Below are 19,354 nucleotides of genomic sequence, written 5' to 3'. Positions count from 1 at the left end.
TTCGGGGAATGGTGAGAACAGGGGAAAATTCAACCTCCCCAAGTTGAATTCTTGATATTCTCACAAGCAGTGTGGACAACCAAAGCTATAGGCTGAGCCCCCAGTCTTGGGGTTTGTTCATATGAAACTTAACCCCACAAAAGATAGGTCAAGCCTACTTAAAATTAGGCCTAAGAGTCACCCCCAAGATAATCTCTTTTGTTGCTCAGATGTGGCTTCTCTCTCCAGTCAACACAACAAGCAAACTCACCACCCTCCTCCTGTTTACATGGGACATGACTCCCAGGGGTGTGGACCTTCCTGGCAATGTGGGACAGAAATCCTAGAATGGGCTGAGCCTCAGCATCAAGGGATTGAGAAAAACTCTAGAATGAGCTGAGATCCAGCATCAAGGGATTGAGAAAACCTTCTCCACCAAAAAGGAGGAAGAGTGAAATGACACAAAGTGTCAATGGCTGAGAGATTCCAAACAGAGTCGAGAGGTTATCCTGGAGGTTATTCTTATGCATTAAGTAGATATATCACCTTGTTAACCAAGATGTAATGGAGAGGCTGGAGGGAACTGCCTGAAAATGTAGATCTGTGTTCCAGTAGCCATGTTTCTTGATGATGATTGAATAATGACATAGCTTTCACAATGTGACTGTGTGATTGTGAAAACCTTGTGTCTGATGCTTCTTTTATCTACCTTGTCAACAGACAAGTAGAACATATGGAATAAAAATAAATAATAGGGGGAACAAATGTTAAAATAAATTTAGTTTGAAATGCTAGTGATAATGAAAGGGAAGGGTAACAGGTATGGTATATAAATTTTTTTTTTCTGGTTTTATTTTTCTGTTGTCTTTTTATTTCTTTCTCTGAATTGATGCAGATGTTCTAAGAAATGATCATGATGAAAATATGCAACTATGTGATGATATTGTGAATTACTGATTATATATGTAGAATGGAATGAGCATATATTAAGAATGCTTGTGTTTCTTTCTTGTAATTTTTTTAATTAATAAAAAAATTAAAATAAATAAATAAGTAAATAAATAATAGGGGCGGCCACATGGCTCAGCAGGCAGAGTTCTCACCTGCCATGCCAGAGACCTGGGTTCGATTTCCAGTGCCTGCCCATGTTAAAAAATAAATAAATAAATAATAGGGGGAACAAATATTAAAATAAAAAAGAAAGAAAGAAAGAAAGAAAAAATGAATATCATCCATAATGGAAAAAAGAAATACTCCTCTCTTTCTCAACTATGTATCTGTTTGAAGCCAAATTTTCCTCATATCCTTCAATCAAAACAATGTTTTGTAAAAGACTGAATAGAGAAGCAGATATAAAAATCCAGCTGTCTTCTACTAAGCCTGACATTTTAAAAAGAGATTGGCAATACCATCTCACACCTACCAGACTATGAAAAAATAATAAAAAATAAAAAAATAGAAAATAAGTGCTAGTGAGAAAGCAGAGAAACGGGAACCTTAGTACATTGTTGGTAGGAATGTAAAATGGTGCTACGGAAAAGTTTGGCAGTGCCTCAAAAAGTTAAACACAGAAGTACCATATGACCTGGCAATCCCATCTCTAAGTATCTACCCAAAAGAAATGAAATCAGGGACCCTGAAAGACATTTGTACACCAACATGCATAGCAGCATTATTCACCGTAGCCAAAAGGTGGATGCCACACAAATACCTATCAGCAGATGAATGGATAAATAAAATGTGATATATACATACAGTGGAATATTATTTGGCCGTAAAACAGAATGAAGTTCTGACACATGCTACTACACAGACGAATCTTAAAGATATCATTCTGAGCGAAATAAGTCAGACACAAAGAGACAGAAATTAAACAATTCCACCAGAAAAGCTAGAATATGCAAAATCATAGAGGCAGAAAGTAGATTACAGATTATGGGGGTTGGAGGGAGAAGGGGAATTAATTCATAATGATTACAGGGTTTCTTTTGGAGTAAAGGGAAGGATGGTGGTGAGGGTAGTATAACATTGAGTATAACATTCAGGATGAATTGTATCCTTGGGACTGGTTGAGATGGGAAAATTCATGTATATATGTCCCACAATTTAAAAAGAAAAAGATATTAGAGACAATAGCAACTAAAGGCAATACAAGATCCCTGACTAGACCTAATCATGGGAGAAAAAGGCCCAAAAGAACATTAGTGGGACACACGAAAAAAACTGAAGGATAGACTCTAAATTTTATATCAGTTTCTTGAACTTGTTAACTGTGCTAAAGATGGATACAAAAGTGAACATCTTTGTTCTTAGGAAAAGTACATGGGAGTATTAAGTACTCAAGGAGTATGATGTACACCATTTACTTTCAAATGTTTAGGAAGTAGACAAATATACAGTCATAGACAGATGGTGAGAGGGAATGAGTAGCAAATGTGGCAAAATGTTATAAGTTGGTGGAGCTGGGTATCAATGATGACTTGTTTCTCTAAAAATGCATATCTTTGTACAGCACCATGTTCTTAGTATCTGTATTAGTTAGGGTTCTCTAGAGAAACAGAATCAACGGGGAACACTTGCAAATATAAAATTTATGAAAGTGTCTCACGTGACCGTAGAAACACTGAGTCCAAAATCCACAGGGCAGGCTCCGAAGCCGATGACTCCAATGGATGGCCTGGATGAACTCCACAGGAGAGGCTCACCAGCCAAAGCAGGAATGCAACCTGTCTCCTCTGAGTCCTCCTTAAAAGGCTTCCCATGATTGGATTTAGCATCACTAATTGCAGAAGACACTCCCCTTTGGCTGATTACAAATGGAATCAGCTGTGGATGTAGCTGACGTGATCATGACCTAATCCTATGAAATGTCCTCATTGCAACAGACAGGCCAGCGCTTGCCCAATCAGATGAACAGGTACCATAACTTGGCCAAGTTGACACCTGTCCCTAACCATGACAGTATCTACCAACTTTCCAATATTAAAAAAATCTTTTTGGGCACGTCTTCTCTCCCCAACTGGTTCCAAAGCTCTGAGGGTTAAGGGCATCCAAGGACCATATCTGAAACATCTGTCACAGCACCTGGCTCACAAAAGACTAAACGGGAAAGACTATGAAATGTTTAATTTCATGTGTCAGCTTGGCTAGGTTATGGTGTCCAGTTCTTTGGTCAAACAAGCACTGGCCTGACTGTTACTGATATTTTGTGGATTTAAATAATTTGTCAGCGGATTTCAACTATGGCTGACTACATCTACAATCAACAAAGAAAACTGCCTTCAGCAATGAAAGAAGTCTCCTCGTCCAATCAGTTGAAGGCCTTTAAGAAAGAACTGATGACTTCAGCAGTTAGGAAGAATTTCTATCTCTACTCCAGACAAACAGCTTCTCTTGGGGAATTTATCATCACCTTTGTCAAGTTTCCAACTTACTGCCTGTCCTACGGAATTTGGACTTGCCAATCCCTATGGCTGTGTGAACCAATTCCTATAACAAATCTCTTAATATTTACATATATATCTTGTAATTTCTTTTTCTCTGGTAAACCCTGACTAATACAGATTTTGGTACCAGGAGTGGTTCTTGAAGAACAGAATCTTCAAGATGAGATTCTGAGTTGGTTCTGGCACTATTAACTCATTTCCAATGGCCAAGAGGATACTGATAGTTCCCGGCTTGAGGAATCAGCTATCCTATCTCCCTCTGATTAATGCTGCTGTGCCTGATAAACCTGTACTACTTTCCCTAAGGAATAGCCCTCACACCTCCGTCTAAAGAAATTAACCCTGTCTCACCAGATAAAACTATAATGGAATGCCATGAGGTAGTTGCCTTTCAAGACACTGCTGATTCCTCTCATGACCCATCTCATCACCCCTCTTTTCTTTTTAGACCTATAACTAGACTGAAGTCCCAACAGGCCCTGAAAGGTGAGGTACAAAGGGTGACCAATGAGGAGGTATACAACACTCCAAAGAACTGCATGATTTCTCCAACTTATAAAGACAGAAATCAGGGCACTACATATGGGAATGGATAGTAAGACTACGGGAAGAAACATAAAGTTGGGTCAGGCTGAATTTATTTATTGATGATCTCCACTAAGCAGAGATTCTAGATTTAATGTTGTAGCTTGAAGGTTAGAAAGGGCTCTAGCAGTATGTTCAGAAGGTTGGCTGAAACATGGACCAAGAGGTGGCCTACATTAAATGAAGTGGAAATGCCAGAATTGCTCTGGTATTACATATGTGAGAAGGTCTGAAGGTTTATAGAGATTTGAATGTTAGAGTGCATTTATTATATAAGACCTGCTCACCCACTCTGGGAATGTCCAGAGGATACACCTTTCACCAGAACTGTGAGGAATAATTTGTGAGAGCAGCTCCATCATCCCTGAAGAGATCTGTGGTTGCTCTTCTCTGTAGATCAAATATTACTGATCTCTATAGATCAGCTATTACTGCTTTCACTGAAGTTGGATTCTTATATAAAATGGTTTGCAGGAGTCAAGTGGTGGCTCTTAATTGCCAATTATAAGATGGGCATGGCTACTGTAATGGACAGCAGAGTCAAAGCAATAATCAGAATAGTCTGACTCACAGAGACCAATGGTATTAGCTGGTTGATGACGGAGTATCTAGAAATGAGAAAGATGGGCAGTCTACTAAATTTACTTGACTTGTATAAGCAGAAGAGTTCTAAGAGGTCCAGTAAAAAGCCGAACTAACTTGAATCACAAAAACAGAGTCCTAGCCTCTTAATCAATTCCTAGTTTTAAGACAGTTTACAGACACAGAGCCCTTCAATGAAAGGAAGGGCTTCCTCGGGGAAGGATCCTAACATATTGACAAAAAAATTTATACTGTTAATCCTTCCCCCAGCCTTCTCCAAAAGGACCTACAGCCCTTTTGAAGAAGGGTAACTGCACTGGAGAAAAGGAAATGATCATACATTTGGGGGAATATTTGACACTGACTCTAAACTGATTCAAAACATCACCATGTCCACCAGTCAGAGTAGGGTTTATGGAAGTCAGGTAATCAATGGAGTTTTAGCTCAAGTCCATTTCACAGTGGGTACAGTGGGTCCCCAAATTCATTCTGTGGTATTTCCCCTTTTCTGGGATGCATAATTGGAACAGACACACTTAGCAACCGGGAGAATCCTCAAGTTGATTGTTTGACTTGTGGATTGAGGGCTATTATGGTAGTAAAGGCCATGTGGAAGCCACTAGAGCTGCCTCTACCTAGCAAAATAGTAAACCAAAGGCGTTATTGTATTCCTGGAGGGACTGCAGAGATTAGCGACACAATCAACGACTTCAAGGATGCAGGGATGGTGATTCCCACCATATCCCCATTTAACTCTCCTATGTGGCCTATGCAGAAAACTGATGGATCCTGGAAGATGTTTTGGTTTGCCAAAGTTGACAAAATGCAATATATCAGAAATGGGATTGGTTTTCATAAAAGGGATTTATTAACTTACAATTTACAGTCCTAAGGCTGTGAAAATGTTCAACTCAAGGCATCCACAAAATTCTTACTTGATTTGTATAAGCTTACTTTCTTTCTCTGAAGAAAGGCTGCTGGCAATCCAGACTCCTCTGTCACACGGCCAGGTACATGGCAACATCTGCTGGTCCTTCTCTCCTGAATTTCAATGCCTGTAACCTCTGGCCCCTCGAACTATGGCTTTTTCCTCAGCCTCTGTGTCTTCTTCTGTGTGCTTCTCTGAATTTCATCTCTCTTTTCTTTGAATCCTTTATAAAGGATTTCAACACAAGGATTAAGACCCACCTCAAAATGGGGTGGGTCACATCTCAACTAAAATAACCTAATCAAAAGTGTCCACCTACGAGAGGTCTGCACCCACAGGAATGGATTAAAAGAATATGATCTTTTTTGAGGTACCTGTAGCCTCCAAACTACCACAGAGGGTGACAGTGGATTATCATAAACTTAAATTGCAATCAGGAGATGACTCCAATTGCAGCTGCTGTTCCAGATGTGGTATCATTGCTTGAGCAAATTGACAAATCCCTTGGTACTTGGTATATAGCTATTGATCTGGTACGTGCTTCTTTGTAAAGACCACCAGAAACAGTTTGCTTTCAGCTGGCAAGGCCAGCAATACACCTTCATTGTCCTATCTCAGTGATATATCAAATCTTCAGGTCTAGGTCATAATGTAGTCTATAGGGACCTAGATCATCTTTCCCTTCCATAATACATCAAACTGGTCCATTATATTGATGACATTATGCTAATTGGACCTGGTGAACAAAAAGTAACAACTACTCTAGACTTATTGGTAAAGCAACTGCGTGTCAGCAGGTGGGAGATAAATCTTACAAAAATTAATGTTAATTATAAAAATATTTGTATCTTCATATTTTCCTGAAATCAGGAAAATATTTAGTAACATAGGTCATTACTATAGCAATGCAGATATTTGTAAAAACTTTCTGCTTGATATTTTGAGAACATTCACAATTTTGACAGCTGATCAAATGGTATCTAAGTTAATGTTTAATATTTGGAATTTAAGAATTTTGCTATATGAATTTGTAGACTTTTTTCTTATTGCCTTAGTTTTAAATTGGTTTATGAAACTTACTGTGCAAACACAGGTTTTACAACGATTATATGGATACTTTATTTAAATATGCCTATGGTTAAGCTAACTAAGACATCCATTTTTGGTGGTTCTAAGTGTACTGTTTGTTTTCTTGTTTCCTTAAATTAAAAAAAAAAAAATTAAGGGTCCTTTCACCTCAGCAAAACTTCTAGGCATCCAAATGTGTGGAGTATGTCAAGATATCCCTTCAAGGTGAATGACAAACTGTTGCATCTGGTCTCTCTTACCACCAAAAAAAGAGAGACAATGCCTAGTTGGCCTCTTTTTGATTTTGTAGGCAACATATGCCTCATTTGGTTGTACTACTCTGGCCTATTTACCAAGTGACCCAAAATAGCTGCTACTTTTAAGTGGAAATCAGTCAGGAGGCAGCTCTCCAACAAGTCCAGACTGCCATGCAAGCAGCCTTGCCATTTTGGCCTTAACAGAGACCAAATGCTTAACCATGGGCCACCAAGTTATGAGACCTGAATTGCCTATCATGAACCAGGTGTTGTCTGACCCAACAAGCCATAAAATTAGGTGTGCATAGCAGCACTCCATCGTCAAACTGAAGTGATACATATGAGACTGGGCTCAAGCAGGCCCTGAAGGAACAACTGAGTTACAAGAAGAAGGGGCCCAAAATATTTGGGCCCCACTTTGGCCACATTACCTTCTCTTTCTCAGCCCTCAGCTGTGGCCTCTTTAGGTGTTCCCTACAATCAACTGACTGAAGAAGAGAAAACATAGGCCTGATTTTCAGACAGCTCTGCATGGTATACCACCTGGAACTGGATAGCTGCATCACTACAATCCTTTCCTGGGACATTCCTGTAAGGCAGTTGTAAAGGGAAATCCTCCCAATGGGCAGAACTTTGAGCATTCTACCTGCTTTTTAATTTTGCTTTGAAGGATAAATGGCCAGAGGTATATCTGTATACCAATCCATAGGTTGTAGCCAATGGTTTGGCTGGATAGTCAGGGACTGGAAGGAACATGATTGGAAAACTGATGACAATGTCTGGGAGAGAGGTATGTGAACAGACCTTTCTGAATGGGTGAGAAACCTGAAGATATTGTCTCCTATGTGAATGCTCACTACAGGTGACTTCAGCAGAGGAGGATTTTATCATTAAACTATGCTAATTGGACCTGGTGTTCTGTGGTAGAACAGGTCATCATAACCAATCAATACCCTTGACTATCCACTTCTGTCACTGCCCAATGGGCTTATAAACAAAGTAGCCATGGTGGCAAAAATGGAGATTATGCATGGCTCAGCAAAATGGACTTCCACTCACCAAGGCCAACCTGAAGTAGTTGGATTGATAGAACAGTGGAATGGTCTTTTGAAGATCCAATTACAGGCCCAACCGGGCAGCAATACCTTAAGGGCTGGGACAGTGTTCTCCAGGATACTATATATGCTCTAAATCAGCATCCATGCTATGGTGCTGTTTCTCTCATAGCCAGGATTCCACAAATCAAGAGGTAGAAGTGGGAGTGGCACCACTCACTATTACCCCTAGTGAGCAATTAAAAAAAAAAATGCTTCCTGTCCCTGCAACATTTTGTTACACTACTCTAGAGCTTATCTCCAAAAGAAGGAGGACTTTCACAGGAGACACAACAATGATTCCACTGAACCAGAAGTTAAGACTACTATCCCGGCATTTTGGTCTCCTCATGCCTCTGAATCAACAGGCAAAGAAGGAAGCTATTGTACTGGCTGGGGTGACTGATCCTGGATATCAACGGGAAATAGGATTGATAGCATACAATGAAGGTAAAGAAGCTTTTACCTAGAATATGGGAGATCCCTTGGGGCCTCTGTTAGTATTACCATGCCCTGTGATTAAAGTCAAAGGAAAACCACAAAAACTCAACCCAGGCAAGGCTATAACAGCCCAGAACCTTCAAGAATGAAGGTTTAGGTCACCCAGTCAGGCAAAGAAACAGGACCAGCTGAGGTGCTTGTTGAGGGTAAAGGGAACATGGAGGAATATGAGCTATGACCACATGAACAGTCGCAGAAATGAAGACTGTAATGGTTATGGGTGTTTCTTCCTTGTTTTTTAAGAATATATTTATATACATAAAGTAAATATCTTTGTTTTCTTCCCTTTCTTAACCCCTTATCATATAACATAAAAGTTAATGCAAGTTGCAGGATTTCAAGTTTAAGAGTGAATATTACCCAAGGACTTATACCCTTTTCCGGGAAAGGATTAATTTGTTTCTGGCTAGATGCAGGACAGCTGAATTAGGCAAAAGTATGACCACGTTATTGCCTTTATTTAGAGATTATGTATGGTTTAAGAAGATATATATGGGTTGCCAAGTTGACTTCACAAGTAGACTGTGAAGGTTAATGTCATGTGTCCACTTGGCAAGGTTATGGTGTCCCACTGTTTGGTCATACAAGCATTGGTCTGATTGTTATTGTGAGAATATTTTGTGGATTTAAAGTATCAGCCAGTTAATTGAATCAAAGATGAATCTATAATCAACGAAGAAAACTGCCTTCAGCAATGAAAGAAGTCTCCTCATCCAATCAGTTGAAGGCCTTAAAGGGAGAACTGATGATTTCAGCAATCAGAAAGAATTTCTATCTCTACTCCAGACAGACAGCCTCTCCTGGGGAATTCATCATCACCTTCAGTGAGTTTCCAACTTGCAGCTTGCCCTATGGAATTTGGACTTACCAGTCCAATCCCCATGGTCACGTAAACCAATTCTTATAATAAATCTTTTCATATGTACATGTAAAAATCCTATCAGTTACGTTTTTCTGGAGAATCCTGACTAATACAGCATAAGATGACTTTTTTCAGAAAAACACTGAAAAATCTGATAAAGCTATAGCCTCACCTTCATCAGTAGAAATTAAGAAAGAAAACTCATAGCTGAGACTGGAACCTTAAAGCTCAGAGATGAACAGGATGTCTGACCCCTGGTCATAAACAACTGCTGCCACTGTGGCTAGCTGCTGCTAAAGCAAATGACAAAGAAAATCATTTCAAATCAGTAGCTCTAATTGCTCAGGGGGAATTTCCACTTCATCCTCTGTAAGGGAACCTCAGAAGCCTCTCAGACCCCCCTTCTTCCTCTCTCATATTTCCTTTAGAGGAAAGGACTTGGTATGGGTTTGAGAACAGGAGGGGCCTCTGCCCAAGACCTTCCTGGAAAGATCCACAAACAACCTGACTCCCATAGGCTGACCAACACATGGGCTCGGCACCCTGTTTAGCAACAGGAAAACCCACAGGGTGTTAAGGACAGAGAAAGGGAAATGAAGCTCATAAACAGCTGCCGGAACCACTGAACATCAGAGATTAAAACAAATCAGACAGGAGTCCTAGGCTTCCCCTGTTCCCCAGCAGGGACCCCACCACAGCCCAATCTCCCAAGCAATTGAGACAATGAGCATACCCGGAGCTGCCCTTCTGAGAGTCACAAAACCTGCCAGGCATCCTGAGAACAAACAGGGACTCAGCAATAGGAAGCAGAGAGTATTGTTTGGACTTCTGCTGAGGACCCTCTGCCCCAGGAGAGATGGAAGAGACAATTCCATGCCTTATGCCTGGCTTTCACAGAACCATGAGGCAGGGATGGTATCATATTTTTACAATCATCATTTCCCAAGTGCCTAATACTATAGCTGGCACTAGTAGACATTCACGAACGTTTGTTCCATAAATGAAAGAGAATGACGGACCCCATCTTTGTGGCCTGGCACCCCAGGTACCCAGATGGGCAGAGAAGAAATTTCATTCATGTATCCATCAATAAATACTTATTCAATATCTCCTCTGTTGCTGGCATTGCCCTAGACAACAGGAAACAAAATAAATCCCTGTCCTTGTTAAGTTTATATTTCTGTGGGTGCAAAGAGAAAATCTTAATGCTCCCAGTAAAACTACTTAAGCTGTAGACATTCAGTAATTATTTAATAAATGCCTACTTATTAAGTGTCTAGCAAGTGCTAGGTATCCGATGCTATGACAGGCACCTGAGATCTGGAACTCAGCCCTTGTAAAATCACTTTATCTTCTAGACTATGATCCTAAATCTGGGATGCATCAGTGTACCTGAGGACCCTGAGTAAAGGAAATAGGATTACCTCTTTGGTGCATCTGTTCTCATCTGTTGGTGAGCAGAAGCCACTGTGTGAGTACCACGTGCATGCCCAAAACACCACACAGCACTGTGGGATAGAAAGAAATCCAACAGTTTCAGCTGAAAAGCACCAGAGGTCAAAAAAGCAGCTCTAATATGCTTTAAACACCAAGACTCAAAGAGTACTCTTAAAGCAAGCTGGCTCACCCCCTATCCCTCACACACTCACCCTGAGATGTTATTCTGAGCCTGAGTCAGCAAATATTTCCCAATCCTGGAAGTATAGTCTGCTCATTTTCAAATAAGCAGATACCAGCTTTGCTGACTTTACCAGGGTGAGGCAGAGGGAGCTGGCAAGGTGAGGAAAGAGCTGGGACCCAACACCCCCCATGGGTGGCAGCTCACAAACGGAGACGCCCTGAGTCATGCTTGATTTCTTGAACCAAAGCCCTGTGGAGACAGGCATGAAGTCACACCCTAATCACCAGCCTGCTGAGTTATGGTAGCCAGGAACCAGGCTGCCAGGGAAGACGGTCCACATGTCTGAAATCTGATGCAAGGGACAATTTCCTCCATGCCAGGCTCCAGCCAAGTGCCTAAGAAACCCTGGAACCCAAATGCAGTTAATAACCCTGCCCCCTGGCTCCAAAGGCAGGGAAAAAATGCTCAGGGCTATGAAGCCATTCAAAAAAGCAACTATCAGTCATTCTGACACAAGACACAGACAAGAGCATCACGCACAGGACCTGTGACGTGATATAATTAACAGCCTAGCAGGACAAAGTTCTCAGAAATGCTGAGTGGGAAGGAAAGAGGGGGTTTCACCATATGCAATGCTGGGCAGAGGGACTAGCTGCTGGTATTTCCAGGCCCTACTAAGCAATGCTGGAGGAGAGCACCACAGTTAAGCTTCCCAGTCTGCAGGCAGTGCTCAGAGAGTTGGGCTCTGGTGACAGGATGCAGCACAAACCCTTAGAAGCGACATGTTCAGCTCCTCCTGAGAGAGAGGAGGTGTCCTCTCTAAGGATATGCCAAGATTCGCAGACTCTAAGGACAGCGTGCATGATGGCCAAGAGAGCTGCTTTATGTCCACAGCAGTGGCCTAGCTTTCTAGGCCAGTGCCCAATACTGACTGTCCTCTCACAGGCCCTTGGGGAAGGGCTCTGAGGGACTACAAGTGGGGTTGGAAGGCTGAGTGGGTTGAGGCATATACCAGAGAGGGAAAAAAAAGCAGTGATGGAGATGAAAGAAGAAAGGCAGTCAACAAAAGTGTTATCAGTTTGTTAAGCTAAGGACCTGATGTACCACTCGACCTGTAAAATGTCACAGGTCTATCTACCCATGCCTTTGAAACAAAGTGGCAGGCTGACCCAAGTTTCCCATTTTTTAATGGGAACTTTGTAATTGATAATCATGACAACCTACTCAGAAAAAGACCACAAGGTGGGCAAACTTCAAGAAGCCATCCCGCTAGAGCTGCTGGTGCTCCAGGATAAGGCTTAACCTCTGCTCACCACTAATGGGTGGAACAGGCTAATAAGCAATGACAGAGGAGTAGCAGAGGACTCTGTTCTCAAGAGTCAAGTAAGGTCGTTCTTGGGAGCTGGAGGATAGATTAGCTTACTGCCAAACATTCAATGTGAATCTCATTAAAAAGACCATTACATTAAAACTCAGGAGGGATGTTTTTCATCGCAACAGGGGATCCCTCCAAGTGCTATACAGATGTGGGGTTCAGGAGTCACTAGAGAAGGGGACTGGCTCAGCCACTGCAATCCTACTCCTTTAAAAGAAAAGGGTCAGTGCATAAAGGATTCCAAAACTTCAAAGTCTAGTCTAGCTGGCTCACTTGGCTCTCCATCGCAGGTCCCAAAGGTTGCCAATTCTGTGTCCAAGTCTGGCTCAAAGACAGAATACACAATCCTCAAAAGAGAAGACCTAGAAACCCACAGCCACAGGTGGAACAAGGGCCTTCCTTTCTAAATGTGAGAGTGGGTCATACTTTCAGAATCCTCCAAGATCAGATTGGGCAGAAACAGAGCATGTTATTTCTTGAAGATCTCTCTAGGGAACTAACATAGACTAGAGGAGTTCAAATTGAAGGCACCTGAAAAGAACTTTCTGACTGGCAAAAGGCTGAACACCCAAACACACCAGGAAGGTGGTGGGCTCTCCAGCCCTAGAGAAGGGTCTATGTGACTTGAAGTTGATAACTCAAGTTCCTGAGATGGTCTAAATAATGCAGCCCCACAACCTACCCAGGCAGATATCAACCTGACAGTCCATGCTACACCTGGGCAAGGGGAACAGCACATCAGTTCCAACCCTCTCTTGAAACCACAGGAAATAAAGCTCCCAAGGGAAAAAAAGGGAGAAAAGCCTCCAAGAGAACCTACTCATGACCAACATCAAAGGCCCTGGCATATTCAGTCAGAGGTGCGTGAAAGAAAAATCAGAAGCTGGTTCCAAATTACCATTAATAAAAGGGATAGATGCCTGTCAGCCCCAGAACTATCAAGCAGGCAATCTATTTCAAAACTCAAACAGGAAAAAAATGTTCTGGAACTAATACAGAGGAAAAAGGTTGAGGACCACAGGTGTTCTCTGCGGCATACACTCCAGAGACTTTCCCCAGCTCTTTGGACATAGGGTGGAGGGTGGCAGTGAGAAGTGAACTAGGGTATCATGGTTAAAACACACTGGATATATACAGAAGGGAAAGGCACAGAGCTCTGTTTCCTGGAAGGGGAAAAGAGTTGGAGGAGGCCTCCAGCTACCCCTGGCACACACCCAACTCAGCAGCCGTCCCTTCCAATGGTTTCCTGGAAGTCAACAGGCCCATAAAGAGGAAGTATTAAAACTGAGATTAGAAGAATAGTCTACAAATTGGCCATCATCCCTGATGCAACATCCCAGCAAGTTCTCCCACAGACAGACCTGCCATTTACCTCAGACATTCAGCCCCTTGCTTCAACTGGGGACTTAACACCCTCACCCCATTCCGTGGATATCTCACTTGTAGGTCAACAGCTAATGCTTCTCCCTGAAGCAGAGTCAAGCAACTGGGAAGGAAGGGGAGGAACGCAGGGGACAGTTACTGATATGAGAGCAAGCAGCGTGGGGCAAAAAGGCTTCTGGAGGGGGGCAGGATAGGAGGGGCTTGGGCAGACAGGGCTGGAATAGCCTTGTAACACTCCGAAGACAGAATGGGGAGACCGTAATACTGGGACGGGGCCAGGAAACGGGGGACACGGAGGAGAAACGAGAGCAAAGGTTGAGAGGACAGGGATGGGGAGACGAAAACAGGAGACATGAATAATGAGGGGGACAGAGCAGAGGATCCCCAAAAAGAATCTGAGCAGAAGTGGGGGAAATGTCGCTCTGGACTCAGGAATTTTGGGATACCAGAGAAGGGGTCAGAGACAGGAGTGGGGATTGGGAGAGGACCCCGGGCCCCAAGGGGCTCTCAGAGCACAGAAGTGGGAGGAGACGGAATCACGAGGCCCAAAAGGGGGCACAGAGTCTTGTGGGAGGGAAGGGGCCTTGAGTTCGGCTCTAACAGCGTTAGGGGTCCAAGGACTGAGGGGGGAGGGCTAGCGGGGCGGCAGAGAGGGCAACAGACGCCTACGCGCCCTTCCAGGCTGGAGCCTTGGGAAGAGACTGCTGAGCGAACTGCGTACTGCTCCCCCAGACCCCCCGGCGGGCCTTGCGCCCATCCCCGAGGGCCGTCTCAACCCGGACCCGCTGCTTCCTCCGCCGCCTGCTGCCCGCTTTCCCCGCCCGGGACTGACCTGTCCAAGCTGCCTCCCGCGCAGCCGCCACAGTCCCGCAGACTCCGCAGGATCCTCCGGCTCCTGCCAAAACTTTTCCCATTAATCCCCAGCACCTCAGCAGTAGCGGCGTCATACGCTACGCGGCTCAGCCACGCCCCACCTGCATGACGTCTCCGCGCAACTTGGCCCTCCCTCCTCCATGCCCCCTTCCGCCCCAGTCGTCACCAATCACCGCGCCAGCTGACAACTCCCCTGCCTCTTCGACTCCGCCCACTCACGCTGCCCTGGGCCTGCCTGCAGCGTCCTCTAGTGCGGGCTGCCGGAGCAGTAGGCTGCCGGAGCAGTAGGCTGAGCGAGAAGCTGGAGAGGAGCTGGGGTCCTCCTGGACGAGTCAAACAAGCCCTGCAAGTATCCCAAAATGGAATTTAAAGCTGGAAGGGAATTTAGAGGTCATCTAGGACAATCTTTTCATCCTTCCAGTGAAGAAGCATAGCCCCAGAGAGGGTTGTGACGTGCACTAAGAAGCAATGCTAGAACTAGAACCTCGGTCTCCAGACTTCTAATCAAATGCTCTGTTGGTTGGAGAAGACAAGACAGTGCTACGAGTAATTTTTTAAAAATACTTTTATTGAGAAATATCCACACACATACAGTCCAAACATATTATATGATCAAATGTCTCACAATATCATCACGTAGTTGTGTATTCTTCACCATGATCATTTTTAGAACATTTGCATCACTCCAGAAAAAGAAAGAAAAAAGAACTCATATGTCCCGTGGTAGTTAGATTCAGGTATCAACTTGGCCAGGTGACGGTGCTTAGTTCTGTTGCTGTGGACATGAGCCAATGGTACGTGACCCTCATCTGTTGCTCATTACATCTGCAGTCGGTTAGGAGGCGTGCCTGCTGCAATGAATGATGTTTGATTTAATTGGCTGGTGTTTAAATGAGAGACCTCAGCATAGCATAGCCATAGCAGTTCAGCACTCCTCATCTCCATGCTTGCAGGTCAACCCAGGCCTTTGGAGATTCAGAAAGAAATCACCCGGGGGAAAGTTGTTGGAACCCAGATGCCTGGAGAGAAGGCCAGCAGAGATCACCCTGTGCCTTCCTGTGTAAGAAAGAACCTCTCTTGAAAGTTAGCTGCCTTTCTTCTGAAGAACTAACGAAATAAACCCCCTTTTATTAAAAGCCAGTCTGTCTCTGGTGTGTTGTATTCTGGCAGCTAGCAAACTAGAACACATCCCATATCCCTTACCCCTCCCTCTCATTGACCCACAGTATTTCAATCTACCCAAATTTTACCCTTTATCTCCCCCATTATTTATTTATTATCCTTATTATTTTTTTACTCATCTGTCCATACCCTGGATAAAAGGAGCATCAGACACAAGGTTTTCATAATCACACAGTCACATTATAAACATTATATCTTTATACAATCATCTTCAAGAAACAAGGCTACTGGAGAACAGCTCTACAGTTTCAGGTACTTCCCTTTAGCCACTCAAATACACCATAAACTGAAAAGGGGATATCTATGTAATGTGTAAGAATAGCCTCCAGGATAACCCCTTGACTCTGTTTGAAATCTCTCAGCCACTGAGATTTTATTTTGTCTCATTTCCCTCTTCCCCCTTTTAGTCAAGAAGGCTTTCTTATTCCCACGATGCTAGGTCTGGCTTATCCCTGGGAGTCAGGTTCCATGTTGCCAGGGAGATTTACACCCCTGGGAGTCATGTCCCATGTAGGGGAGAACTACCTCTAATTTTGATAAAAGGGCTTTCCTCTTTTGAGAGGTTGTGCAACTGGATACTTCTGGTCCTGGACTTACCTATTTTCCCATGTGCTTATCTAATATACTCTTTTTTTTTATTTTTTATTTATTTTTTTATTAATTAAAAAAAGAATTAACAAAACAATTAGAAATCATTCCATTCTACATGTACAATCAGTAATTCTTAATAACATCACATAGTTGCATATTCATAATTTCTTAGTACATTTGCATCGATTTAGAAAAAGAAATTAAAAGACAGCAGAATAAGAATTAAAACAATAATAGAAAGAAAAGCAAAAAACAAAAAACCTGTACCTCACATGCAGCTTCATTCAGTGTTTTAACATAATTGCATTACAATTGGGTAGTATTGTGCTGTCCATTTCTGAGTTTTTATATCCAGTCCCGTTGTACAGTCTGTATCCCTTCAGCTCCAATTACCCCTTCTCTTTTTTTTTTTTTTTAATTAACGGAAAAAAAGAAATTAACCCAACATTTAGAAATCATACCATTCTACATATGCAATCAGTAATCCTTAACATCATCACATAGATGCATGATCATCACTTCTTAGTACATTTGCATCGGTTTAGTCTTCTAAACCGATGCAAACATAACCGAAAAAGATATAGAATGTTGATATAGAGAAAAAAATAAAAGTAATAATAGTAAAATCAAAACAAAACAAAACAAAAACCTATAGCTCAGATGCAGCTTCATTCAGTGTTTTAACATGATTACTTTACAATTAGGTATTATTGTGCTGTCCATTTTTGAGTTTTTGTATCTAGTCCTGTAACACCGTCTGTATCCCTTCAACTCCAATTGGCCATTATCTTACCCTGTTTCTACCTCCTGCTAGACTCTGTTACCAACGACATAGTCCAAATTTATTCTCGAATGTCTGTTCACATCAGTGGGACCATACAGTATTTGTCCTTTAGTTTTTGGCTAGACTCACTCAGCATAATGTTCTCTAGGTCCATCCACGTTATTACATACTTCATAAGTTTATCCCGTCTTAAAGCTGCATAATATTCCATCATATGTATATACCACAGTTTGTTTAGCCACTCTTCTGTTGATGGAGATTTCGGCTGTTTCCATCTCTTTGCAATTGTAAATAACGCTGCTATAAACATTGGTGTGCAAATGTCCGTTTGTGTCTTTGCCCTTAAGTCCTTTGAGTAGATTCCCAGCAATGGTATTGCTGGGTCGTATGGCAATTCTATATTCAGCTTTTTGAGGAACCGCCAAACTGCCTTCCACAGTGGTTGCACCCTTTGACATTCCCACCAACAGTGGATAAGTGTGCCTCTTTCTCCGCATCCTCTCCAGCACTTGTCATTTTCTGTTTTGTTGATAATGGCCATTCTGGTGGGTGTGAGATGATATCTCATTGTGGTTTTGATTTGCATTTCTCTAATGGCCAGGGACATTGAGCATCTCTTCATGTGCCTCTTGGCCATCCGTATTTCCTCTTCTGAGAGGTGTCTGTTCAAGTCTTTTTCCCATTTTGTAATTGGGTTGGCTGTCTTTTTGTTGTTGAGATGAACAATCTCTTTATAAATTCTGGATACTAGACCTTTATCTGATATATCATTTCCAAATATTATCTCCCATTGTGTAGGCTGTCTTTCTACTTTCTTTTTTTTTTTTTATTAATTAAAAAAAGAATTAACAAAACAATTAGAAATCATTCCAATCTACATGTACAATCAGTAATTCTTAATAACATCACATAGTTGCATATTCATCATTTCTTAGTACATTTGCATCGATTTAGAAAAAGAAATAAAAAGACAACAGAATAAGAATTAAACCAATAATAGAAAGAAAAAAAAAACAAAAAAAAACAAAAACAAAAAACCTATACCTCACATGCAGCTTCATTCAGTGTTTTAACATAATTGCATTACAATTGGGTAGTATTGTGCTGTCCATTTCTGAGTTTTTATATCCAGTCCCGTTGTACAGTCTGTATCCCTTCAGCTCCAATTATCCCTTCTCTTTTTTTTTTAATTAACCGAAAAAAAGAAATTAACCCAACATTTAGAGATCATACCATTCTACATATGCAATCATTAATTCTTAACATCATCACATAGATGCATGATCATCATTTCTTAGTACATTTGCATTGGTTTAGAACTAGCAACATAACCGAAAAAGATATAGAATGTTAATATAGAGAAAAAAATAAAAGTAATAATAGTAAAATCAAAACAAAACAAAACAAAACAAAACAAAAACCTATAGCTCAGATGCAGCTTCATTCAGTGTTTTAACATGATTACTTTACAATTAGGTATTATTGTGCTGTCCATTTTTGAGTTTTTGTATCTAGTCCTGTTGCACAGTCTGTATCCCTTCAGCTTCAATGACCCATTGTCTTACCCTGTTTCTAACTCCTGCTGAACTCTGTTACCAATGACATATTTCAAGTTTATTCTCGAATGTCCGTTCACATCAGTGGGACCATACAGTATTTGTCCTTTAGTTTTTGGCTGGATTCACTCAGCATAATATTCTCTAGGTCCATCCATGTTATTACATGGTTCATAAGTTTATCTTATCTTAAAGCTGCATAATATTCCATCGTATGTATATACCACAGTTTGTTTAGCCACTCTTCTGTTGATGGAGATTTCGGCTGTTTCCATCTCTTTGCAATTGTAAATAACGCTGCTATAAACATTGGTGTGCAAATGTCCGTTTGTGTCTTTGCCCTTAAGTCCTTTGAGTAGATACCTAGCAATGGTATTTCTGGGTCGTATGGCAATTCTATATTCAGCTTTTTGAGGAACCGCCAAACTGCCTTCCACAGTGGTTGCACCCTTTGACATTCCCACCAACAGTGGATAAGTGTGCCTCTTTCTCCGCATCCTCTCCAGCACTTGTCATTTTCTGTTTTGTTGATAATGGCCATTCTGGTGGGTGTGAGATGATATCTCATTGTGGTTTTGATTTGCATTTCTCTAATGGCCAGGGACATTGAGCATCTCTTCATGTGCCTCTTGGCCATCTGTATTTCCTCTTCTGAGAGGTGTCTGTTCAAGTCTTTTTCCCATTTTG

The 19,354-nt window shown here is 41.9% G+C and overlaps 1 protein-coding gene across 2 annotated transcripts in view; it reads right to left on the bottom strand.

The window, feature by feature from the left end:
- PPARD (peroxisome proliferator activated receptor delta) overlaps positions 1 to 14,659 on the bottom strand; it is a 125,234-nt gene extending 110,575 nt beyond the window's left edge. The window contains exons 1-2 of one of the 2 annotated variants that reach the window (XM_077161571.1): positions 14,514 to 14,659; positions 10,727 to 10,810 (exon numbers count right to left, since the gene is read on the bottom strand). The gene's annotated coding sequence lies outside the window, so the exon portion shown is untranslated. The remainder of the gene's footprint in view (positions 1 to 10,726; positions 10,811 to 14,513) is intronic. The other variant, XM_077161572.1, reaches the window with a different exon arrangement.
- Between the last annotated feature and the right edge of the window lie 4,695 nt (positions 14,660 to 19,354).

Source organism: Tamandua tetradactyla, chromosome 5 (assembly GCF_023851605.1).
Source record: "Tamandua tetradactyla isolate mTamTet1 chromosome 5, mTamTet1.pri, whole genome shotgun sequence".
NCBI lineage: Eukaryota > Metazoa > Chordata > Mammalia > Pilosa > Myrmecophagidae > Tamandua > Tamandua tetradactyla.
This window is presented reverse-complemented; position numbering and strand designations above follow the sequence as displayed.